Source organism: Scyliorhinus canicula, chromosome 4 (assembly GCF_902713615.1).
Source record: "Scyliorhinus canicula chromosome 4, sScyCan1.1, whole genome shotgun sequence".
NCBI lineage: Eukaryota > Metazoa > Chordata > Chondrichthyes > Carcharhiniformes > Scyliorhinidae > Scyliorhinus > Scyliorhinus canicula.
The window spans coordinates 108,063,633-108,089,655 of record NC_052149.1 but is presented as its reverse complement, the minus strand read 5'-3'; the positions used below and the strand labels follow the sequence as shown (position 1 = coordinate 108,089,655).

Here is a 26,023-nt window from a genome sequence, read left to right as displayed (position 1 = left end):
CAGAATTCTATGAAGGATAGTGAGGTCCAGAAAATGCTGCGAAGCTGGACAGTCTTTTGCAATGAAACTACCAGAGCAGCTTTGATCAGGCTCACAAGGAGAATACTGCTATTTTGTATAAGTCAAATAAGATGACCCAGTGCTGTGGGGGATATAGAGCATTCATTATTATGAATTACTGCACAAAGACAAGTTGCAACTTGAATTAAATGGATCTGATCATTACTTGCTCTGAATGTTCACTTGTTGTGAAGTAATGTGGCTTGATGATTCCTAAATAGCTCCAGGCTGAGCAAGGGCTTTCTTGGTTTATCTTTAAAGAGACCAACAGTGTATATTTGAAAAACCGCAAAAGTAGTCCTTCTGCACTACAAATATTGTCATGTGGCCAAGATAGCTGCTGGAGACTTAGGTATTGGGAAGTACAGCACTCCCCTAATACATTCAGACTGCTTCCAGCAATGATCAGCACTGCTCTACTCCGAAGAAGATATGAGACAATCAAAAGGGTGCGTTTGTTGCAGCAATGAGATAACATGCAATAACCACCTTTGCCGGGACTGCTATTCCATAGAATCTCCACAGAACAGAAGGAGGCCATTCGGCCAGTCAAGTTTGCACCAACGTTCTGTAGGAGCACCCCATAAAGCCCTATCCCCGCAACCTCACTTAACCTGCACATCTTTGGACCGTGGGAGAAAACCGCAGCACCCGGAGGAAACCCACGCAGACACGGGGAGAAAGGACAAACTCCACACAGTTACCCAAGACCTGAATCGAACCCGGGTTCTTGGCGCTGTGATGTAGCAGTGCTAACCACTGTGCCACCGTACTGTTGATAACTTCTATTTTCTGAGAATAAAATTTCCTTCTAATCTCCAGTCACATTTGAAGACTTTCAAATGTCTGTTTATGTAGGTCATTTATTGGATATTCGAGGTGCCAGTTTAAGATAATAAAGAGTACTCACAAGGTGGTCTTAGATCAGATGAATGCACTGGAGTTAAATCAACTGATACATACATAAAACCAAAAGTTTTTGTAGCACTGAGATAAATAAAGAGAGGCTGACATTGTTCAAACTCAGTTTTTAAGCAAAATAACAGGCGGTATTCTCCGGTCCACCAGCCACGTGTTTCTCGGGCGCGCGCCATTTGCTGGCTGGGAATTCTATCTTCCCACCGATTGTCAATGGATTTCCCATTGTAACTACCCCACACTGCCGTAAATCCTCGAGTGGGAAAACTGAATCGCAACAACTGGAGAATTTCGGACATCTGTCATGAACGGCTTACTCTGATGTGGTTTGTACTCATCCAATGATACATTGTTATTTAGTGTTAGCTGTCCTATTCACATGATTTTTAAATCACTACACTGACTTCTAAGTGTGTAGTTTCCTCTGATTACTAATGTTAACAGACACATTAGCGAGACTATGAAAGGAATTCCCCTGTTTAACACTTGCAGTTGACATTTTTTCGCCTACCTTAGTGATGATTGCTAAACATTTCTAACTGACCTGCTGTAAAGTTCAAACCTTCTGTTTTTCCAGGCAGTTGAAGTTGTGAGCTGTTTCCAGCAATGGCTCGGTGGGAGCATTCTGACTTGTGGCTGAAGAGTGAGAGTTCAAGACTGCTGCAGGGACTTGAGCACCAAATGTAGGCTAACACTTACTCCAGTGCTGCTTTGTCAGAGGTGACACCTTTTGGCTGAGACTTTGAGATAAGTCAGTCATCTCAGGTGGCTGGAAAATAGAACGATGGAAACAAAAGGAACATATTTCATCCTAGTATTCTTCATCTGTTGCAGATTAATCATTTTTACAGGAACCTACAGCTGTAAAAATACACATGCTATTGGGTCAAGTGGAAACTCCATTCTCGAGTTCAAGCGATCTCCAAATCTCAATGTTAACTTTGGGAAAGCAGCTTGATCCAGGACCAGAGATATCATCATGCACTATCCCTGGTCAATATTGTACCTGGCATAGCTCAATACTCTGATCTTTTGAAAGAAAAGAAACCGAAAGACGAGAAAAGAGAAAAAGGTAACAGCAAAAATAATTTTTTCATGAATAAAGGAGCATTTGTTGCCCATCCCCAACTGTCCTTGAGAAGCCATGATGTGGAGATGCTAGCGTTGGACTGGGGTGAGCACAGTAAGAAGTCTTACAACACCAGGTTAAAGTCCAACAGGTTTGTTTCAAACACGAGCTTTCAGAGCACTGCTCCTTCCTCAGGTGAATGGGAATGGAGGATACCTCTCCATTCACCTGAGGAAGGAGCAGTGCTCTGAAAGCTCGTGTTTGAAACAAACCTGTTGGACTTTAACCTGGTGTTGTAAGGCTTCTTACTGTCCTTGAGAAAGTAGTGGTGAGCTGCCATTTTAAACTGCTGCAATCCAAATGGTGTAGGTGTACCCACAGTGCTGTTGGAGGAGGGACAAGGGGAGGGGATTGCCTAATTTCAGGATGTGACCCAGTGACAGTGAAGGAACAGCGATATATTTCCAAGTCAAGATGGTGTGTGGCCCTTCAGGCCTGGACCTGGAGAATGGGAGGCCTGGTACACTTTGGGGATTTGTTTTTGATGGAGGCTTTGCCAGCCTTGAAAATCTCACAGACAGATCCCAACCATTTTTGTTTGTTCAAATTTGGGATTTCTCATGAAAGTTATTTTCTTCTTTCACAGGCCCCCTGCCCCTTCTTCCTTGTTGGAAAAGGTATTGGCCTTGGCACAGCAAGGGGAGAGAATTAATTTCTAATCTGTATAACCTACTTTTATCTTCAGATCTTGTTACGTTGAATAGAGTAAATGAGAAATGGTAGAGGAACGAGGCCCTTGGCTTACTGAGGAGGTTTGGAGAGAAGACCTCTACAGGCTAACTTCCACTTCATCCTGTATCATACTGAGTTTGGTTCAGTTCAAAGTGCTGCACAGAACACATCAGACGAAGGCAAGGATGAGTGGATTCCTTCAAGACGTGAAGAGCAAGTATGACCACTGTTACACCAGCTGAGCACACGCATGCATTTTGGTCTTGTCCTAATATACTGGGCCTCCTTTTTCGACACAATATCCAAGGTTTTGCAAACAACCTTAGAACTTTCCCTGCTGGTTGCAATGTTTGGGGTTTCGGACTCCCCTTCTTTCTATTTGAGAGTGAGGGCAGATGTTCTTGCCTTCGCTTTCTTAACAACCAGGAGACAAATATTACTCAACTGGAGATTCCCCTCTCTACCCAAGGCATCATATGGGTGGAAGATATATCGGACTTGCATCTGGAATAGCTCAAGCATACAATCAGAGGCTCAGTGACGGAGTTTCTACCAGAGATGGCAGCCATTCATCTCTTTCTTTAAAGATCTAGACACGTTAGAGGGATAGAGGGGGTTGAATTAGTGGGGGGTAGTTTAGTAATTGGGGTTCCTTATTCCACTGCACTGATTAACTGCCTTCCTACTTTTGATTCTGTTGTTTATTTTCTATTTCATTTTGTTGTTTATGAAGTCTCTATTTTGAGTATATTTTTGTCCATGTGTTTATTACTGTTTATATTTGCTAATTCAATAAAATATTTATTTTTTTAAAAAGATGGTGAGTGGCTTGAAGGTGAAGGTCCAGGTGGTGGGCGCCCATGTATTTCCTGTTCCCGGGATGGATTCCCCACAGTCGGGATTCTCTGTTGCGCCTGCAGCGCACCCATGGCCAGGGATTTCTCAACGGCATGGGGCTGCCAACAATGGGAAATCTCACTGGCCAGCAGGTGGGACGGAGAAACCCTCTGCCGGCTGGAGCGCGCTGCACCAGAAAACTGGTGCCGGGGCGGAGAATACCATCCCTTATCCTTCTAAATGGTAGTGGTTGTGGGTTTGGAAGATGCTGCTGAAGGAGTCTTAATGAGTTTCTGCAGTGCATCTTGTAGATGGTATACATTGCTGCCATGTGCGCTGATGGTGGAGTGAGTGAATGGTTATGCTGGTGGATGGAGTGCTGCTTTGTCCTGGATGGTGTCAAGCTTCTGATTGTTGTTGGAACTGCATTGATGCAGGCAAGTGGAAAATATTTCATCACTCTCTTGACATGATGGTAGACAGGCTTTTGGGAATTAGTGGGCGAGTTACTTACTTCACAATACACCACCTTTGACCTTCCATGGGCAGCACGGTAGCACAGTTGCTTCACTGCTCCAGAGTCCCAGGTTCGATTCCCGGCTTGGGTCACTGTCTGTGCAGAGTCTGAACGTTCTCCCGGTGTCTGCGTAGGTTTCCTCCGATTTCCTCCCATCGTCCAAAGATGTGCAGATTAGGTGGATTGGCCATGCTAAATTGCCCTTAGGTTGGGTGGGGTTGCGGGGAGGGGGTGGAGGTGTGGGCTTGGCTGGGGTGCTCTTTCCGGGAGCAGGTGCAGCCTCGATGGGCCAGGTAACCTCCTTCTGCACTGTGGACTCTATGATTCTCTTGTAGCCACAGTATCTATATGGCTAGTCCAGTTCAGTTATTTGAGAATGGTAACATTGCTCAACATCAGGGGTAGATGGTCAGATTCTCTTTGTTAGAAATAGTCATTGCCTTGTGCTTGTGTGAGGTGAATATTCTTTGTCACTTATCAACCCAAGCCTGAATATTGTCCAGATCTGGTTCCATGTGGAGATTGACATCTTCAGCACCTGGGGAGTTATGAATGCTACTGAACACTGCACAATCATTGGCAAACAGCTCCACTTCTGTCCTTATGATGGAGGGAAGATCGTTGAAGAAGCAGCTGAAGATAGTTGGGCCAAGGGCATTACCCTGAGGAACTCTTGCAGTGATGTCTGTTATATTACTGAAATGTAATATAAATATTACTCTTTTGTCTTGCCGAGTTGTGTTGAATTCTGATGACAAACAGTGGAAGTCTTCCAGATGATGACAAAATATTTACTGAGTAATATATAATAAACTTGTTAATTCTTTCACTTTAATACTAGACTAGTAAAACAAATAAAAAAGTTTAGATTAAAATTAAACTAACAATTATGATAATACACTACACTCTCATCTGATCACGTCTTCACTCTAGCTGTCCTCCACACATACCAACTAAAGACAGAGCGGGGAACTCCTTATATAGCTCCTGTTAGCGTTGCCATTTAGTGATCATCTGTACTTACTTTACATTAACTTAACATGTATTAACACATAGAGATCACTACAATGTCCAGGGCTTAAATAATGGACCTCCACAACCACTTCCTTTGTGGGCTAGGTATGATTCCAAACAGTGGAAAGGTTTTCCCCTGATTCAATTTTGCTTGGGCTCCTTCATGCCACACTCGATCAAACGCTGCAATTGTGTCAGGCAGTCACTCACCTCACTAATGATATGGTTAAAATAAAGATACTGATTTTGAATAACAGGAATAGTGGTTGAATGAACAGAAAAAAAGTGAGAAAACAAAAATATATAATCCATATATCCAATAAACCAGTAAATCCATCGTTAGGATTGCCAATGTGCATCTCAGTGAAATTTCATTCTTGTGAAGTAAAAGGTTGAAGATGGAGCAGGATTTTGCATTCACACGAGCCATTGAGATGAGTGATCATTATCATATTTTGGTTCATTTGGATGTTTGAATGGGGCTTTTTCACATTGTTATATTTTCTAAGCGCATTCTTAGCTTTCTGTGATAATTAATTCCTTTTGGATAAGGTCACCGTGGAGAATATCAAAATAATTAGGAACGTTTCATTGCAACCAGTTTGGTTTGTGGCCAATTTTGTTAAGAACATAAAATGAACTGCATTTTTGTGGTTCTAGTCTAAAGTCCCCAAGTATGTGGGAAAATCATTTCTTCCAATTGCTAAGTTTGCTTCAATTGTGTTAATTTATGCAGGTGCATTTTAAGTGGCAGAAATTTTCATACAGACTAGGTACAAGGTGACCTTAGATACCAAGATTGTAATGTGGTTCAAACCATAGGTTAGTAAATTAATAGCCATCTCTTAATACAGATGTTTTTCGACTAATGAACTGAAACAAACAATTTCTGATGTTTAAACTTGTTGTCACAAACCTTATTTTAGATAACATGTCTACGAAACATGAAAATGTCTTTCATATGTTCATGTGGAAGGAATAAAAGACATTTTATTCACTTTCAATAATTATTGGATCTAACCAAACCATATTAAGGGCTATTGGGCTTCACCACCTCTGTCAAAATCGCCAATCACTCCAACAGTAAAAGATAACCCAACCTTCTTCAAAGACCCCCTTCCCCTACCCTCTCCACATTCATCTCCAAGAAGTGCAAGACATTCATGGTCTTCTTTGGCATCGAGGTTGAGATCATGGCCAGAATTTTCCAACCCTTCACGCCGCGGGATCGTCAGCTCCGCCAATGTGAATGGAGATTTCAATGGCTCGCCAGCCACTCCATGGGAGACACATGATCGAGGGGGGGGGGGGGGGGGGTCTGGAAAATTCCACACCATTTGTTTAGATGAATCTGCTGCTTCTCTCTTTCACATGTTCATACGGCACAGAAAGAGGCTCTTCAGCCGAACGTGTCTGCGCCAGTCATCAAGCACCTGTCTAATCTAATCCCATTTTTCGACACTTGATCTGCAGCCTTGTATGAGCTCAAGCACTCATTTAAATACTTCTTGAATGTGAGGGTTTGCACTTCTACCACCTTTTTAGGCAGTGAGTTCCAGATTCACAACATCCTCTGGGTGAAAAAGTATTTCCTCAAATCCCTTCCAAAGTATCTCCAAAATCAATTCCCCCCCCCCCCCCCCAACCCCCCCCCCCCCCCCCCAACCCCCCCCCCCCCCCAACCCCCATAGCGTGGTGACCAGAATTGCACACAGTACTCCAACTGTAGCCATTGGACTTGGGAGCCATTGGCTCCCCTGCCCTACTCGTGACCTTCCTTCTCTCTAGTTTCTTTACCATTTCCCCTCACGTCCTGTTTGAGTTCATTTTGTCCATGCGAAGAAACACCTGCACCACATTCCCACTAAACGTTCCTTTTTTCTCACCCCACTGTTAGTTGGCTGAAAATGCATCCCTTTCCACATTGTTCCCTCTCTTTCTGCCTCCTCCTCAGAAAAATTGACCCTTGAACCTTGTCCTTACAAACCTCTGCTAGTCTCCAGGCACCCTGAGCGTGTTGCCATCTCCCAAATCTGTGCCCTTGCTTGCATCTCTCTACTCAGATATCTGCCCCTGCCACAGTATTGCAGCGGCTCAAACAAAGTCAGAAATGACATCCTTGGGGACTGACTATGGTGCACTTTCCCTCTGTACTGAGCTGCAATAAAGCTCTCACCTTGTTTGAAGTTCTTCCAATAGTTTATAAATGCGATGTTTAATGTTCTGTGGAATCACCTGGACCATAACATTTGCAGGTTCAATCTCCATTTTATGTTGAATTAGCTGATAATAGTAGGGACCTATAAAATAGCTTACTTCCCCTGGAGGAGAGAGGGGATAAATCATCCCAACATCCTGCTTCTTTCCGGTGCCCTGCGAAGAAGTGTGGATAATAGGTAAAAGACAGGTTCAGCTTTGGTTTGTTGTCTATAGTCAAACTGCCTGCTGATATTCACTGTCAAGATTTTTTTAAATATAAATTTAGAGTACCCAATTCATTATTTCCAATTAAGGGGCAATTTAGCGTGGCCAATCCACCTACCCTGCACATCTTTGAGTTGTGGGGACGAAACCCACGCAAACACAGAGGGCGCAATTCTCCCAAAGGGAGACAAACAGCCGACGCCGGAGTGAAAACCGGAGAATCGCGCCCGGGGAGAATGTGCAAACTCCACAAGGATAGTGACCCAGATCCGGGATCGAACCTGGGATCGTGAGGCTGCAATGCTAACCAATGCGCCACTGTCCGTTCACTGTCAAGATGAACAATAATTAGTTAGTTATGTGTGCTACTATGGAAGTTTCAACGAGCGACTGCTTTGAGGCAGAGAATGGGAACAAAGATCCGTCTGATCATTATGCCAGTTCATGTGACTACAGGTTATTGATGGGGATACAAAGGATTTGTCCAGGAACATCATGTGCATGGCAACTCTAGATCACAGGACTGCACTCCAACCACAGTATCATGATAATTAAAGCTGACACAACTTGACATCAATTGTGCACGTCTGCAATGTATGGTAAATAAAAGTCCCAAGTTCTTGAACAGAAATCATTCCAAATTAGTCATTGTGATCTTTGGTAAATGAAGTAAGCTACAAGGAAAATGTACTCATGTATTCACCAGAAGCACAGTTTACAGCAGATTGCTAAACTCCCCTGTTCAAAGTTTTAAACAGGGCTGCCCACTTTTTATTTTTGAGTTGACAAAATGTTCTCTCTAAGTTACCTTTCCTATATATTTAAGAACATAAGAGCAGAAGTAAGAGCAGAAGTAGGCTATCAGGCCCAACGAGTCTGCTCGGCCATTCAATGAGATTATGAATCATCTAATATGATAATCCTCAACTCCACTTTGCTGCCTTACCCCCGTAACCCTTGATTCCTTTATGATTGAAAATCTGTCTATCTCCGCCTTGAACATACTTAATGACCCAGCCTCCACAGCTCTCTGCGGTAAACTGAATTCCACAGATTCAGTACAGTCACAGAAGAAGTTCCTTACCTCTGTCTTCAATGGGCAACACCTTATTCTGAGACTATCAGCTCAAGTCCTAGACTTGCCATAAGGAAAAACAACCTCTCCGGGGCCGGAATTCTCTGTCTGTTCACACAAGCAAGATTCTCCAATCCCACTGCAGTAAATGGAGTTTTGGGTGAGCATCAAATTCTCTGTTCTCGCTGGCAGCCGTGACGGGGCGAACTCGGAACGGAAAATTCCAGCCAGCATTTATCTTGTCAAGCCTCCTGAGAATTTTATAGGCGGGATTCTCCGAAATGGAGGCAGAGTGTCCGCGCCGTCATGAACCCCGTTGCGCTTCACAACGGCACGAAACGGGCACGGGCACTACCGATTCTGGCCCCACAGGAGACCAGCACGGCGCTGGAGCGATTCACGTCGTTCCAGCCTCCCTTCCCGGCGCTAATTGGGCGCCGCGCCAACCCGCGCATGCACAGTGGCGCTGCACCAACCCACGCATGCGCAGTGGCGCCGCACCAACCCGCAAATGCGTGGGGGACTTCCTCAACGCGCCGGCCCCGACGCAACATGGCATGGGGGTAAAGGGGCCGGCCGAGTAATAAAATAGGGCTGGGGCTGGAGAGGCCAGCCCACCGATCGCGGGCCAGACCCCATCGGAGCCCCCTGGTGAAGGAGCTCCCTTCACCACCCCCACAGGCCGCTCCCCGACCCTACGCTCAGAGCTCCCGCCGGCTGTGAGCAGGTGTGAACGGCGCCGGCGGGACTCCGCCATTTCCAGGCGGCCGCTCGGCCCATCAAGGCCAGAAAATCGGCGGTCTGGCCACAGACAGTGGCCTGCGACCAGCTCCACGCCAAATGTGCCGCCGCCGATTCTCCGCTCCTCGGAGAATCACATGCCAGCGGCGTGGTGCAGTTACGGCAATTCTTCTTCTAAAATCCAATGAATACAGGCCCAACCCTACTCAACCACTCCTGATAAGAAAATCCCTCTATACCAGGGATCAACTTAGTGAACCTCGGGGACCAAAACTGTTCACACTATTCCAGGTGTGGTCTAACTAGTACCTTGTTCAGTTTTTTAAATTTTTCCAAATAAGGGGCAATTTAGTGTGGCCAATCCACCTACCCGGCACATCTTTGGGTTGTGGGGGGTGAGACCCACACAGACATGCGGAGAATGTGCAAACTCCACACGGTCAGTGATCCCGGGCCAGGATTGAGTGCCTTGAATAGTTTTAACAATTGTTTTCATTCTCCTTGAAATAAATGCCAAAACTCCATTTGCCTCCCCTATTACCTGCTGAACGTACATGCTAGCTTTTTGTGATTTATGTACGAGAACCCCAATCCCTCTGTGCTGCAGCTTTCTACAGTCTTTCTCCAGTTAAATAATATTGAGCTCCTTTATTCTTCCTACCAAGGTGCAAAACTTATTATATTCAATCCACCAAGTTTTTGCCCACTCACCTAACCTGTCAATATCCCCCTGTAGGCTCTTTGTGTCATCCTCGCCACTTGCCTTTCAATCTATTTTTGTGTCATCCGCCAACTTGACAATGGTACAGTCACTTCCCTCATTCAAGTCATTAATATATATTGTAAATTCTGTGGCCCGACACTAATTCCTGTGGCACTCCACTAGTTTCAGGTTGCCACCCTGAAAATGGCACTCTTGTCCCAACTCTCTGTCTTCTATCAATTAGCCAATCCTCTATCCGTGCTAATATACTACCCCAACACCATGGGCTCTTAACTTAACAAGTAGCCTTTTGTGTGGTATCTTTTTGAACACTTTTTGGGAATCCAAGTGTTTTACTTCTACTGGTTCCCCTTTTTCTATCCTGCTCGTTACCACCTCAATGAATTCTAATAAAATAGTAAGGCATGGTTTCCAGCACTGGTGTTTCTTCACAACGGCACGTAACATTACACTTTAGCTTTGCTAACTTTCATTATGAGATGTTAGGCTGGGCCTGAAGAATGGTCTTGAAGATCAGCCTGGCCAGGGATGAATTTGAGCAGAGCACCTTAAAGGTGGTTCTCTGATTCCATAATGGTTTACAGGAATGCCGTGTGCAGACAATCCATGAGTTGCACAGCTGTATTCAGACAAGGTTTCGGCTGATTAACTGTATTATCAACATAGAGATCCCAGGGTTTTTAAAATATAACTGGATATGTGAGTACACTATCTCGATGGGAGATCACAAGCACATCACAAGCACCAGGTTTCTTTTCTCTTGCTCTTTTTATTGTTCTAGTTATCGTGTTTATGTTCAATTCCCATCTATACTATTTTAAAATAGTTATCCATTTATTTATTTTATATAGTTTGAATAGCATGGATAGAAATGAATATGAACACACTAAGCAATGCTATAAAATGTAAGAAGGAATTAACTCCCAGGTCAGAATTGGTACAATTTTTCTTGCTGTATACAAATTCCAGTATATGTTGTTTATTTATTTATTTGTTTTTAAATTTAGAGTATCCAATTAATTTTTTTCCAATTAAGGGGCAATTTAGCGTGGCCAATCCACCTAGCCTGCACATCTTTGGGTTCTGGGGGCGAAACCCACGCAGACACAGGGAGAATGTGCAAACTCCACACGGACAGTGACGCAGAGCCGCGATCGAACCTGGGATCTCGGAGGGTGAATCTGTTATTTATTTTGATTAACTTGGCCTGCTTCATATTAAAGAATAGAGCCTGAGGAATGGGTGACAAAGCTATATAATCCAGTGACTTGGATGCTGATCCCATTATTAAGCATCATTGATTATTTGTTATTTCATATTCAGAAAACCCTTTCCATTTTAGTTCCCAAAAGACCATTTGCCTAGCAACTCCACTGATCCTTGCAGCTGAATGGGTAGGCCCAAGGTGCCCCCAATATGGGGCTTCAAATCTTACTAAAATTATCTTACACAGGCAGGCTACAGATCCCATGGCACTATTTTGACGAGCTGGTGATTTCTCAGTGACGTCCTGGACACTATTTGCCTCTGAAACAACACCCGTTTGTGGAATCTTGCTGTGCATAAATTGGCTGCCATATCTTTGGACACGTTACTAAGTTACAGGCATTAAAAAAAATGCAAGCTGTTTATGTCTAATTCTGACCAAATGTAACCTCTTAAGCAACAAAAATATCAGTGTGGTTAGATTATTATAAGCCAGGTGCGTCAAATGTGACCAACTTGAGTGGCAATGTCCAAAATAAAATAAACAAAATTATTTCACATTATGAAATATAGAAGGGGGTCCAAGGTTTCATAAAATTTCTACAGTGCAGATTGAGGCCATTCAGCCCATCGTGTCTGCACCAGGTGTCAGACGTTTGTTACAATTTACAGTTTATTTTTTTTAAATTAGAGATGTTGGACAGATTTTCCATTCCCTGCACTAAGTGCTGGCGGAAGCGGCAAAACTGGCGTGCAGCTCGCAGACTGTGCAGCCAGCTTTTCTCACCAGTATATACAGTACTCGTGCAGAAACAAGCCTGCAAGTATGGCCCATGCCGTCATACCAGGGGCAATGCCAGGGTGTTAGGGTGCCAGGATACTGGCCAGCTGCTGTCCCCCCTCCCCCCCCCCCCCCCCCCCCCGGGGGCTATAAGTACCTCTGTGCCCCCATTGGGTAACCTTAACCTTAAACCTAACCCTTGTTCCCATTTTTTAAAACCAGTTGGAAACCTCACCAATGGGGAATTCCTAATGTCGGGATGGGGGAGGGGAGCGGAAACTGTGTGGCAGGAAAGCCAGCAAGATTTTTGTTTTCCGAGTCTCACGATATATTGCACCTATATCACCATCTGCACTCGTGGCGAATGCGGGCATGAAATTGTGGCACTTATTACTATAAGGTGGTGTAACAAAACTGAAAACTAATAAAGGTGAAAGCAGTGCTCGATTCACATCGTAACACAGTCTCACCAGATTTTATTCAGTCGTGTACCACTGGCAAAGGCTCTATGGGCAGAATTTTCAGGCCTTTACTGTCAACGGGATTTTCCAGTCCTTCCGATGGAGAACCCACCGCACGTTCCCCGGGGGACAAGGATGCGGAGCTTGCAAAACCCCATAGAAGCTTACAGGACCAGAAGATTCCGGGGCCAGCCAATGGCAGGCTGCCTCCACCACCGGAAAACACGCCAAGGGAGGGAGCAGAAAATCTCACCCTATATTTAGGGCAAGTGAATTGACATGGTGCAACATCCTGCAAAATATTTTTATGAAATGCAATTTATTGCCTGAGCACTGTAATTCTCTACATATATTACTGGCTAAGGAAAGGTGGGAGGATCTCAGCAACAACAAGCCACTCAATAAATATAGATGGGTATACATATGAATAGGATATCTATAAAAACACAGCCTGCAGTCCCTTAGTGAGATGTAGTTAGGCTGATTGCCTTTGCAGTTTGAGGTTCGTGCAATGACATTTTTGTTTAGAAAATATTTTATTAAGGCATTTATAATTTTAACACTTTTAAACAGAAAAATCCAATAAAGGAAAAAAACCCACAATGACATAGCCATGCCCCCATACACAGAACCCAAAGAACATGGTCCATAAAAACACTCCATCTCACAGCCCTCTCTTCATTGGTTTTCCTATGCTTATTCGGCACTTCTATGCCCCCCACTCATTCCCTGCGCAATTACATTTCTGTTGCAAAAAGACTTAAGGCAAAGCACATCCCAAGTATTGCAATCCAGTGACTGAAAAGATTTATGCATTTCATACTCCAACAAGCCCACAGTCACACACACATATAGATGTGTACAGCTTCCACAGAAGGACAAATCCCTTAACTTCGTGGTGCTCCTACTCCATGGTCAGATCTCATCCAAAATTCGGTAAAGTGCAATCTCCTGTCTCAGCACCCAGTCTACACCATAGTACGCGTCATAGAATAACAGAATCATAAAGCCACGGGTGTGATTCAACAAACCTATTGCGTCCAGCACACAACTGGTGAATTCTAAGAGAGTCCCAAATCGGGCTCCGAGCTGAGCACAAAACCTTGCACGAGTCACCCGACTCGGGACACCTGGTCCGATCTGGAACAGGCCCAGCTGAGCTATTAGGCTCATTTAAATATCCGGAAACCATATTTGCCCGGTGCCCGGGAGCCAACTGCCACGCTTGCTGAGGGTTTAGCACTGGTTTCCATAGTTGTGGACCAGGCTTGATGGCACTTCGGGACATCTCGCTGAGCTCCCCATGTGGCCGGAGGCAGGACAGGGTATTACCCTGGCACTCCCCCTGGCACCTTGGCACTCCTATCCTGGTACCTGGCAGTGTCACAAGGGCACCCTGACTTGCCAACCTGGCACTGCCAGGGTGTTTGATGACAGTGCCAAGTTACCAGGATGCCACATTGGCACTGCCAGGAATCAGGGCATGGGGTATCATGCCCATGAAAGCAAGGGTGAGGGGGGGGTTTAAGGGAGTCAAAGAAAGGTTGGGGGATTTCTGAAAGTGAGGAGTGCTGAAAGGGGGGTATAGAGTTTGGGGCAACCGTTCAAAATAGCACCCGACCTGCTTGGAGCCAGTCCTGCTGGCAAGCCTAGCTCCCCAGTGCAGGAAATTTCCAAAAGGGTGACCCTCCTTGTAGAGAAACTCCTCAACACCCGAAACAAATGGCTAGGTGCCATTGAATAGCGATGTCAATCTCGGCACTGCAGCCACTGTCAACCAACCCGCCAAATTCACCTGAAACCGGACTTGGAAAATGTTCGGATGAATCACAGTTACAGAACAGAAGCAGGCCATTCAGCCAATTGAGACCATGCCTTCTCCCTGTATGAGCAACACAGTTAGTCCAATCTTCCATCTATTCCCCTTAGTCCTGTAAAGAATTTTATCTTCAAATGCTTATCCAGTCCCCTTTAGAAATTCTCAATAGAATCTCCCTCCACCACACACTCAGGCTGCACATTCCAGATTCTAACCACTTGTTGCATAGAAATGTTTTTCCTCATGTTGCCCGCCATTGCTTCTTTTGCCAGTAATGTTAAGTCTGTGTCCTCTGCTTCTCAAACCTTCTGACAATAGAAAGCATTTCTGCCTATCCACTCTGCCTGGACCGCTCATGATTTTAAACACTTCCATCAAATCTCCTCTTAACTTTTGCTTTTATAAAGGGATGAAAATAGTTTCTCCCATTTACCCAGGTAACTGTAGTCACTCATCATCAGAAACGTTCTTGTTGTGTTGTTCACCCTGGGGTAACACGGACTGCACACGATGCAGTTAACTGATCAAGTATATACCAAACGATGTTCAATACAAGGTTTATTGAACTTCAGTAACGAAACACACAGCTGCCTGTGGGTTGATTCTCTACTACTCTAAAGTAAACTAACATTAAACTATCTAGACCAGGTTAGCTCTGATCCATGTGTAGAAGGTGTTGAATGATTTGTACACCCGGATTGTCACTACAGTTGCCATCAGTGGAAAGAGGCAGAGTGCTGATGCCTCCTGTGTTTTATAGTTGGAAGGTCCCCTCTGGTATCCCGTCTTGTGATTGGTTGTGTTCTGTTCTGTATGGTGATTGGCTCACCTGGGTGTCTGTCACTGCCTGCTTTTACCTCATGATGTGCATGGGTGCATATTATGACATGCCTCCTTTTTTTTAAATTGTCGGTTGCTTAGAGCAGAAACGACATATTTACAAGAGTAAATATATACAGCAATTGGTGAGTGGATGGATATGTACATGTAAGGTGTCTAGCGTACAGAAACATAACAGCATATGTACAAGGAACTATTTATAAGTCCAGTTGTTGAGGCTGTCGTTGGATTCTTGTGGACCACCTGAGAGGTGGAGGTGGGGATGATGGTGTCTTGATCGGTTGGCATGCAGCCAGATTGATGGCCCCTTGGAGAGAGGTGTCCGGAAAGTGACATCTGGGAAAATGAGATCCGGTGGTGGGCAGCCAAGTTTGCGTAGTGCCCTTCTGTTGCGCCTCACAATAGATCCATCAGCCATGTGAACCACAAACGACCTGGGAGCAGCCTGTCGAACAACAACAGCTGGAGCTGACCACCCTTCACCAGGCAACTTGATGCGAACAGCGTCCTTTGAAGAGAACACCGGCAAAACCGTAGCGTGAGCATCATATGTCAGCTTCTGCCGGGTTCTGATCTGCTGCATCTTTTGCAGCATCAGAAGGTGATCCAGGTCAGGTACATGAATGGCCGGAACAGTTGTCCGCAGGTTACGTTGGACAGAGGAGTTGCGCCGTACAGCAGAAGAGGAAGATTAAAGTCCGAAGCTGAGTCCGCAGCCTTGCAGAGCATCTGCTTCACGATGTGTACCCCTTTTTCGACCTTCCCATCAGATTGTGGGTAATGCGGGCTCGAGGTGAAGTGCTGGAAGTGGTATTGCTTTGCAAAATTGGACCATTCTTGACTATAGAAACAGGGACTGTTGTCACTCATGACCGTGAACGGGATTCCATGCCTGGCGAATGCCTCTTTGCAAGCCTTTATGACGGTCCTGGATGGTAGGTCCGACAGTTTCACTACCTCGGGGTAACTGGAGAAGTAATCAATTATCAGGACGTAGTCACGCCCGTTGACTTGAAAAAGGTCCACTCCGACCTTAGACCATGGAGAGGTCATGATCTCATGCTGGTGGAGCGTTTCTTTGGGCTGAGCAGGCTGGAAGCGCTGGCAGGTCGCGCAATTGAGGACCATGTTTGAGATGTCCTCATTGATGCCGGGCCAATAGACAGCCTGCCGGGCCCTGCACCTGCACTTCTCTATACCGAGGTGTCCCTCGTGTATCTGTGTGAGCACCAAGCTCTGGAGGCTGCGCGGAATTATGAAGCGACCCAATTTCAGGAGAATGCCCTCAACAACAGTTAGGCCATCCTTTACATTATAGTATTGTGGGCATTATCCTTTCTGTCAGCCATTCGTGTGGTGATGTATGACCCGCTGCAGCAGAGGCTTGCGCCTCAATGTTGTGTATGAAGTCGACCTGCTCATATGGCGAGGTGATGGCACGCGACAGGGCATCCGCGATGATTAGCTCCTTTCCAGGCGTGTAAACCAGTTCAAAATCATACCTGCGGAGTCGAAGGAGAATGCGCTGGAGCCTGGGTATCATGTCATTTACGTCCTTGTGTATAATGTGCACTACGGGTCTGTGATCCGTCTCTCCTGTAAAGGTCGGGAGACCATAGACATAATCGTGGAATTTCACGATGCCAGTGAGAAGGTCCAGGCATTCTTTCTCTATTTGAGCATATTGTTGCTCAGTGGGGGTCATGGCCCTGGATGCGTAGGCCACTGGAGCCCAGGACGAGGTGTCGTCCTTCTGGAGGAGCACCGCCCCAATGCCGTCCTGGCTGGCGTCTGTGGAGATTTTAGTCTCCTTTGCTGGGTCAAAGAAAGCTAAAACAGGAGCGGTGGTTAGTTTTGCTTTCAACTCGAGCCACTCTGCTTGATGTGCGGGCAGCCACTGGAAAGTGGTGATCTTTTTTACCAGGTGTCTGAGGGCCATGGTGTGTGATGCGAGGTTGGGAATGAACTTCCCCAGAAAATTTACCATCCCGAGGAAGCGGAGGACCGCCTTCTTGTCCTCTGGGGTCTTTTTTTTTTAATAAATGTTTTTTATTCAGTTTTCATGTTTTATATTGAACAAATTACAAATTGTTAGAGAGAGAGAAAAAAAAAGAACACGCAAAAATTAACATATATATTTACAGGTAAGCATCTTCGTAATAACAACTGTGGCCTCCCCCCTTTAGCCGGCATACATATTTTACATTCCCCAATATGGCCAAGGCACATGTTTATTGGCATTTATTTAGTTTGGTTTTGAGCCTTAGCTAGCCGTCAAACCCCCATAACGAACCTGTAGCCCCCCCCTCCCCCCCCGCAACCTTCCCCCGATTCCCATCCATTTTCCCCTGATTCTTGGCCACCCGACTATTCTTCCTCTTGTTCGTTGGCCACAAACAGGTCCCGGAACAATTGCATGAATGGCTCCCACGTTCTGTGGAAGCCGTCGTCCGACCCTCGGATGGTGAATTTGATTTTCTCCATTTGGAGAGATTCCGAGAGGTCGGACAGCCAGTCTGCAGCTCTGGGCGGTGCTGCTGACCGCCAGCCAAACAGGATTCTACGGCGGGCGATCAGGGAGGCAAAGGCAAGGGCGTCTGCCCTCCTCCCCAGGAATAGATCTGGCTGGTCTGAAACCCCGAAGACCGCCACTATCGGGCATGGCTCCACCCTCACCCCCACCACTTTGGACATAGCCTCGAAGAAGGCTGTCCAGTTCTCCACAAGTCTGGGGCAAGACCAGAACATGTGGGTGTAGTTGGCCGGGCCTCTTTGGCACCGTTCGCATCTGTCCTCCACCTCCGGGAAAAACCTGCTCATACGGTTTCTTGTTAAGTGGGCTCTATGTACCACTTTTAGTTGCGTCAGGCTGAGCCTTGCGCACGTGGAGGTGGAGTTGACCCTGTGTAGTGCTTCGCTCCAGAGTCCCCACCCTATCTCCATTCCCAGGACGTCCTCCCATTTCCTTCTTGTTGCGTCCAGTACGGTGTCGTCCCTTTCTACCAGTCGGTCATACAAGTCGCTACAGTTCCCTTTCTCTAGGATACTTGCGTCCAGTAGGTCTTCCAGTAGTGTCTGTCGTGGCGGTTGTGGGTACGTCCTTGTCTCCTTTCGTAGCAAGTTTTTGAGCTGGAGGTACCGCAGCTCGTTCCCCCCAGCTAGCCAAAATTTCTCTGTCAGTTCGTCCAGTGTTGCGATCCTGTCGTCCGTGTATAGGTCCCTGATTGTCAGTGTCTCCCCGTCCTGCCTCCACCTTTTGAAGGTGGCGTCAGTCAGTGCTGGTGTGAACCTATGGTTGTTGCAGATGGGAGCCTTGTCCGACATTTTGGTCAGGCCAAATTGCTGCCGCAGTTGGTTCCAGGATTGGAGGGTGGCTGTCACCACTGGGCTGCTGGAGTGTTTTTTGGGTGGGGATGGGAGTGCTGCCGTGGCGAGGGCCCGGAGGGAGGTCCCCATGCAGGAGGCCTCCTCCGCACGCACCCACTCGGCTTCTGGCTCCTGGATCCATCCCCTTACTCGCTCGGCTGTTGCCGCCCAGTGGTGGAATTGTAGATTCGGGAGAGCTAGCCCCCCCCGGATTTTGTTTTTTGTAGGACCTTCTTTGGGATCCTAGCATTTTTACCCCCCCCCATGCGAACGCCATGATAAGTTTGTCCAGCACTTTGAAGAAGGCCTTGGGGATGTAGATCGGAATGGATCTAAACAGGAAGAAGAACCTGGGCAATACGTTCATTTTGATCGTCTGGACTCTCCCCGCGAGGGAGAGTGGGAGTGTGTTCCATCTTTGCAGGTCCTTTTTTACTTCCTCCGCCAGGCTGGTGAGGTTCCATTTGTGGATCCCTTTCCAGTCATGGGCTATTTGGATCCCCAGGTAGCGGAATTTATGTCGGGCTTGTTTGAACGGCAGCCCCTTTAGTGCCCCCCCCCCCCCCCCCCCCCCCTTTGCGGGTGTACTGGGAAGATCTCGCTTTTGCTCATGTTGAGTTTGTAGCCCGAGAAGGCTCCAAACTCTTTCAGGAGCGCGATGATTCCGTACATGCTGCTTTGTGGGTCCGAGATGTAGAGGAGCAGATCATCTGCATAGAGTGAGACTCTGTGCTCTCTGCCTCCCCTTCGGATCCCCCTCCAATTTTTTGCTGCCCTGAACGCGATTGCTAGCGGTTCGATTGCTAGTGCGAACACCAGCGGGGACAGTGGGCATCCTTGTCTGTGGGCATCACAGTGGGTGCCCCTGTGCAGCTGGAAGTATTGGGAGTTGGTATTGTTGGTCCGGACACTCGCCATGGGAGCGTTGTATAGGAGCTTTACCCAAGCGGTGAACCCTGTTCCAAGCCCGAACCGCTCCAGTACCTCTATGAGGTATTTCCATTCGACTCTGTTGAAGGCCTTTTCTGCGTCCAGGGAGACGATCACCTCTTGTGTTCTCTCCCCGGAGGGGGTCGTTATCACGTTCAGCAGGCGCCTGATGTTCGAGGTAAGCTGTCTACCTTTGACGAAGCCCTCCTCTGGGGTCTTAATCGTGTTGATTGCCTGGACTTTTTCCGGGTAGGGCTGCACGCCCTGCTGGGAGATCTGATCACCCAGAAACTTAATTGACGACCTGCCAAAGGAGCATTTGGTTTGGTTTAACTTCAGGCCGTTGGCATGTATGCGCCTGAAGACTTGCTGCAGACGTGAAATATGTTCCTCCGGGGTCGTGGACCAGACGATGACGTTGTCACCATAAACCCGCACACTGTCAATGCCCTCAAGCATTTGCTCCATTATTCGATGAAAGATTTCGGAGGCCGAAACAATGCCAAATGGCATGCGGTTGTGGCAATATCTTACGAAGGGTGTATTAAACATCCAGAGCTTCCAGTTGTATCTGTCAGAAGCCAAGCGATGCATCCAGCTTTGTAAAGAATTTGGCATGCGCCATCTCACTCGTCAGCTCCTCCCGCTTCGGGACCAGGTAGTCTTCCCTCATGATGCTGTGGTTCAGATCCTTGGGATTGATGCAAATGCGCAGTTCTCCAGAGGGTTTCTTGACACAAACCATCGAGCTGACCCAGTCAGTTGGTTCTGTCACCTTGGATATTATTCCTTGATCCTGAAGCTCCTGCAGCTGCACCATTAGACGGTCCTTGAGGGGCGCCGGCACCCGGCGTGGCACATAGATGATAGGCCTGGCATCAGTCCTGAGCAGGATTTTATAGCGGTAGGGCAGCGTATTCATCCCACTGAACACATCCGGGTATTGCGATAGTAGCTCCTCAATGTCGGCTTGAAGAGTGCTGTTGGCAGAGTAAATGGCATGTACACACTGAACGAGATGGAGTAGCTTGCATGCATGGGCACTGAGCAGAGAAACCTGGCGGGCTTGGCGATCTCAAACCGCAAAGGAGCCTTGATGGCCCTGTTGGATACCTGCAGGTGACAGGACCCTAACGCCGTGATGGCATTCCCATTGTAGTCGAGCAACTGGCAGGCTGACGGAAGAATGGTAGGCTGCCTTTGGATACGAGCAAGATCTGCTTGGGATATTAGGTTGGCCGAAGCACCAGAGTACAGCTAGAACCGGATGCTACAATCGTTGACATGTACTGTGGCACGCCACTCGTCTGCATAATTCACGTTCAGGATGTGTGTGTGTGTGTGTGTGTGTGTGTTGGTGAATGCGAGGAGGCCTTGTCATGCATGATGATGATGCCCGCTCGATAAGGGGACTCCTGGCAGTCGTCCTCTGGATCGGTGACAGAATCCAGTTCCAAGTCGAGCAGCCCTTGCTGTACACTGCAAACTCATCTACATTGGAACTGGGATCGCTGGCTCCCTGTCGGAGGTGCAGATCTGCACAAAGCCGCATAATGGCCAAGCTTCTTGCAGTTGAGACATCGCCTGCCTCTTGCAGGGCATTGCCGCTTTAAATGGGCAGTGCCGTAGTTGGGGCATGTCATCATGTCGACAGTCAGCCACCGCTCGCACCTGCGCAGTGTAGTCTTCAGCCGCTTCATTTTCCCTACCGTGGTGCGCATGCGTGGGACCCCTGGAAAAGCGTGCAAAATGGCCGCCTTCATCGATGCTCAGGCCCCGTATGCGAGCGATGGCCTGTACACTCTCAGCCTCGTGGGAGGCAAGTTGGTCCTGCTCTGCCGGCTTTAGGTGGGAATAGTCACTTTACGCCTGTTCGTGGACTTTGCACGTATCGATGGCCACTGGCAGGATCATATTTTTAATTTTTAGGAGCTGCTCCCGCAGGGCGTCAGAGTGGACGCCAAACACAATCTGATCCCTGATGAGGGAGTAAGCGGTGTTCCGAAGTTGCAGGATTGCGCTAGGATGCAAAGATGAGTGACTGAAAAGGCTCGACCTTACCCTGAAGGCGCTGCTGGAAGACATAATGCTCAAAGCTTTCGTTTGTCTCGACCTCACAGTGACTGCCGAATTTGGCTAAGACGGTCTGGAATTTGGTCTTGTCCTCACCGTTGGCAAAAGTGAGCGAATTAAAGATTTGGATGGCCTGGTCTCCTGCAGTAGACGGCAGCAGCGTGATTTTTCGGGCATCGGAGGCACTTTCGAGGCCTGAGGCCTCAATGTATAGACTGAATTTCTGCTTGAAGACCCGCCAGTTGGTGCCAAAGTTCCCAGAGATCCAGAGCTGCGGAGGTGCCTGGATCTTTTCCATGCCACTGGAAGGCAGTTGCTGGTCATCAGTGAATTTTCGAAGGTAAATTACTTAGAAGCAGTAGCCACTTCTGGTATCATGTCGTGTTACTCACCCTGGGGTAACACGGACTGCACACGATGCAGTTAACTGATCGTGTATACACCAAACGTGGGCATTGGTTCAACATAAGATTTATTGAACTTCAGTAACGAAGCACACAGCTGCCTGTGGGTTGACTCTCTACTACTCGAAGTAAACCAACATTAACTATCTAGACCAGGCTAGCTCCGATCCACATGTAGAAGGTGTTGAATGATTTGTACACCCTGACTGACACTACAGTTGTCACCAGTGGAAAGAGGCAGAGTGCTGATGCCTCGCGTGTTTTATGGTTGGAAGCCCCCACTCTGGTGTCGTGTCTTGTGATTGGTCGTGTTCTGTTCTGTATATTGATTGGTTCGCCTGGGTGTCTGTCACTGCCTGCTTTTACCTCATGATGTCCATGGGTGCATATTATGTCAGTTCGCATAATTTTTTTCTGCGTCCTCCTGAAAGCTTTTACATCCTTTCGAAAATGCAATGCCCATAATTGGACACGGTACTCCAGTTGAGGCTAAAGTAATGTTATCTATAGGTTCATCTTAACTTCCCTGCATTTATAATCCACACCTTTATTTATTAAGCTCAGGATGCCGTATGTCTTTTTAACAACTTTCGTAACATGCCCATCTTCAATGACTTGTGCACATACACCCTCTAGTCCCTCTGCTCCTCCACCCTCTTTAGAATTTTACCTTTTATGTTATATTGCCTCTTCTTGTTCTTCCTACCAAATGGTATTGCGTCACACTTCTCTGCATTAAATTTCATCTACCACTTCTCTGTCCATTCCACCAACCTATGTTCTCTTAAAGTCTATCACTATCCTCTTCCGAGTTTGGTGCCATCAGCAAATTTTGAAATTGTGCCCAACACATCCATGTGTGGGTCATTAATATAAATCACCAAAAGCAGTGGTCCTAATATTGACAACTGGAACCCCATTGTGTGCCTTCGTTCAGTGCAGAAATCAACCTCCACCACTACATCCATTTCCTGTCATTCAGCCAACTTTGTAACCATGCTGTTACTTTCTCTTTTGTTCCATGAGCTTCAACTTTGCTGGCAAGTCTAATTTGTGGCACGTACATTTAGTGTGAAAAATCACTTGACTGTCCCAGGGCCACAGTGGTGTTAGAGGATTAGGCAGGAGAGTTAGCTAATCAAATCAGAGTAGCTCAATGAAGAAACTCCTGCCTGTTTCGTCCCTCTTGACATTAACCTTGCCAATCAAAAAGTAAGCAGGAGCATGCCTGTGCACATTAACTCCTATCCTGTCCTTGAAACAGTACAGAAACCAGACCAATATGGCCTTCAATTGCAGTGCCAAGCGAGCCCTGGAGGTACATCCAATTCCATTAAACGGACTCTTGAGAAAGGCAAAGGCCCCCTGAAGTGCAAGGTCTTGAAAGGAGCTAATACCATACCCATTTATTAATGCCATAAAAGAAAAACAAATAGAGAATAGGCCATGCATATCGGTCAATGACTAAACCCTTTTGAGTCTATTATGTTTAGTGAGTCACATTCTTTCACAGGTTTACTTACGTTTACAAGCATGTACGGCCTGCAGAGTTATCCTATCAAATGTGCCAACTAACTCCATCAGTTGGCAGAGATGGGGTATTCAACCAGAAATTTTAAAGCCAATCCTACTCTATCCACATAGAACAACTTTCATCCATTATATTTTATTCATCGGTTGGAAAGTACATCGGGACATAATAGGTCCGATGTTAATTCAATTGTTTCTTTTTTTTATTGTGGAATAATACAAATGCTTCTGCTGGGTATTGAACTTTGCGACGATACCAGACCCTTGTGGCGGGATATTCCGGTCCCACCCGCCCAAGGTCAACGGATCTTTCAACGATCTGTCAAATTGTCCATTCCGCCAACGACGTAGCCCGCAACGGGCAGCACCAGACGATTTACCCCTTGTTGTTGGTAATTCTACAGTAAATGCATGTCATACACTGCATTTAAAAATCTTATTTAAAATACTCATTTTGGAAAGAAGGATGTTTTCATAACCTCGACTGGAATAAATTCCACTCTCATATTATAGCTGCACGGAGGCTCATAGGACACAGTCTTCAAATATATCTATCATTGCACGCTTATCAAAAAAATCCTGATGGTTTAGGTTCAGTAACATAATCGTGACAGAATTAATATTTTTTGTTTAGCTTCAGTTAATTCAGTCAGACACTACATAAGTATTTTAAGATTGAACTCACCCGTGGAAACGCTGGCCCTGATTGAACGGCTCATCCCGCCCCACTCGCGAGGGGACGAGGCCGTTGCAGCTCGAGAGAGGCCTCACGCGATATTTGCGATGCTCGGGACACCTCACGGGATTTAACGACATTTTGTGAGACCATGTGATCTGGATCTTGCCCTCACTGGGCCGGATCCAGATTTGCATACTGAAGCGACAGCTAGCCTCACTGAAATATGTCTGCACCGGTGTCTCCAAAGGCCTGGGAACGAACTCTTGTATTGGGAGACCATGCTGTGGCATCATTTAGTACTGGGGGCTCTGGGCAGGTTGCTACCCTGGTACTCCTGCTCGCACTTTGACACTGCCACACAGGTGCCTTTGTAGTGCCACCCTGGCACTGTCAGGGTGCCCAGTTGGCATTGCCAGGTGCAAGGTTGGCACTGCTGGGGATTGGGTTGGGGGTGCCCTGCTCTTATGACGTGGGGGTGGAAATGGGACTCTCTCCCCCCCCCCCCCCCCCCCCCACCCCACTGTTAAATCGTGCCCCTATCTCAGACTATGTCCACACAATGTTGTTACAATTGCTTGGTTGAGTCAGTACAGTCTTGGAAGGAAGCAAGCCCTGCAGTTTGAACATGAAATTGACATGCGATTGTTGCAGATGTTCCGGCTTTACAAATGTTCCTGAATCAATTCCAAGGTGCCCGGAATTCTCTGGGGGCACTTATTGGCCTATAGCTATTCGATCTAAAGTCTGTGAACGTATCATGTATTGTTGATGAAAATCCACTCACATAGGACACTGACATAGCAAGTGAGAGTATAAACCTTAGTTACACACATAGGTAATGAATAGTTCAAAATATAGTTTGTGGAGCATTTATTATTTGTCTAATGAGGTATTTACATAATCTAACATTTCTTGCAGTTATATACATTACTCTTATTTACTTGCTTCCTTGGGTCCTCTTCAAGAAATTAGGCTAGCAATTTAAGACTAAAAAGCAAGAAATCACAGTTAAAATAGGTGCTGGCAAACAACACCTACCTAGACCACATACATGTCCCATCTTTAGATTTAAATTGTATGCCTTGGTTGTGTCGTCTGCTACTTCTAAGCTACTTCGAGGCACAGGATTCAAAATGTGGTTAAAACAAATCTAAAGAAAGGTTTTCTGTTTATTAGCCTGGGATCACTATCAAATAATCTTAGATATTGGATTAAGTATGAACGGTCAGAAAGATATGTAATCATAAGCAGTTGAAGATGTAAAAGCAAAGATACCTTTCGAGTAAGAGTGAGTAATATAACTCAAACATATAACAATAACGTCCTGTCTAATTCGGCAATGTTCTGTGACTCAGAGGAATTTTACATAAGAAATATAATCTTTCAATGTTTAATTTTATAAATAAGATTTTGCAAATCCTCCAATGTATTTTTGTGACATCTGCCAAAGCAGTTCTGTGATGGAATAGAACAAGATGGGACATCTATTTAAAACACTTGCCAGAAAGGCAATAAAGAAATAAATAGCACCAATGGTGCCATAGCATGTAGACAATGGAAGTACTGAGGTTGATATCTGACTCCATTATTATAGTCCAAAAAATATTTTTTAAGTGTTGACAAGAATCCTTGTGTGTCAACTGCAGCTGATCACATGTACTGTGCAAGATTCCAGGAGATCCTGAAGGAATACCTTCCTCAAGTTCAAAGTCACCATATGTATTGACATATAGCTCCAAATAGGAATGCTAATGACCTTAAAGTAAATGTCATTTGCTTCTCATTTCCCACATTAGTGCTAGGCAAGCAGTTATAAGCAACAT

At 46.2% G+C, this 26,023-nt stretch overlaps 1 protein-coding gene across 1 annotated transcript in view; it reads right to left on the bottom strand.

Moving 5' to 3' along the window:
- LOC119964898 (procollagen galactosyltransferase 2-like) overlaps window positions 1-24,300 on the bottom strand; it is a 212,485-nt gene extending 188,185 nt beyond the window's left edge. The window contains exon 1 of the mRNA XM_038794991.1: window positions 24,207-24,300. The gene's annotated coding sequence lies outside the window, so the exon portion shown is untranslated. The remainder of the gene's footprint in view (window positions 1-24,206) is intronic.
- Between the last annotated feature and the right edge of the window lie 1,723 nt (window positions 24,301-26,023).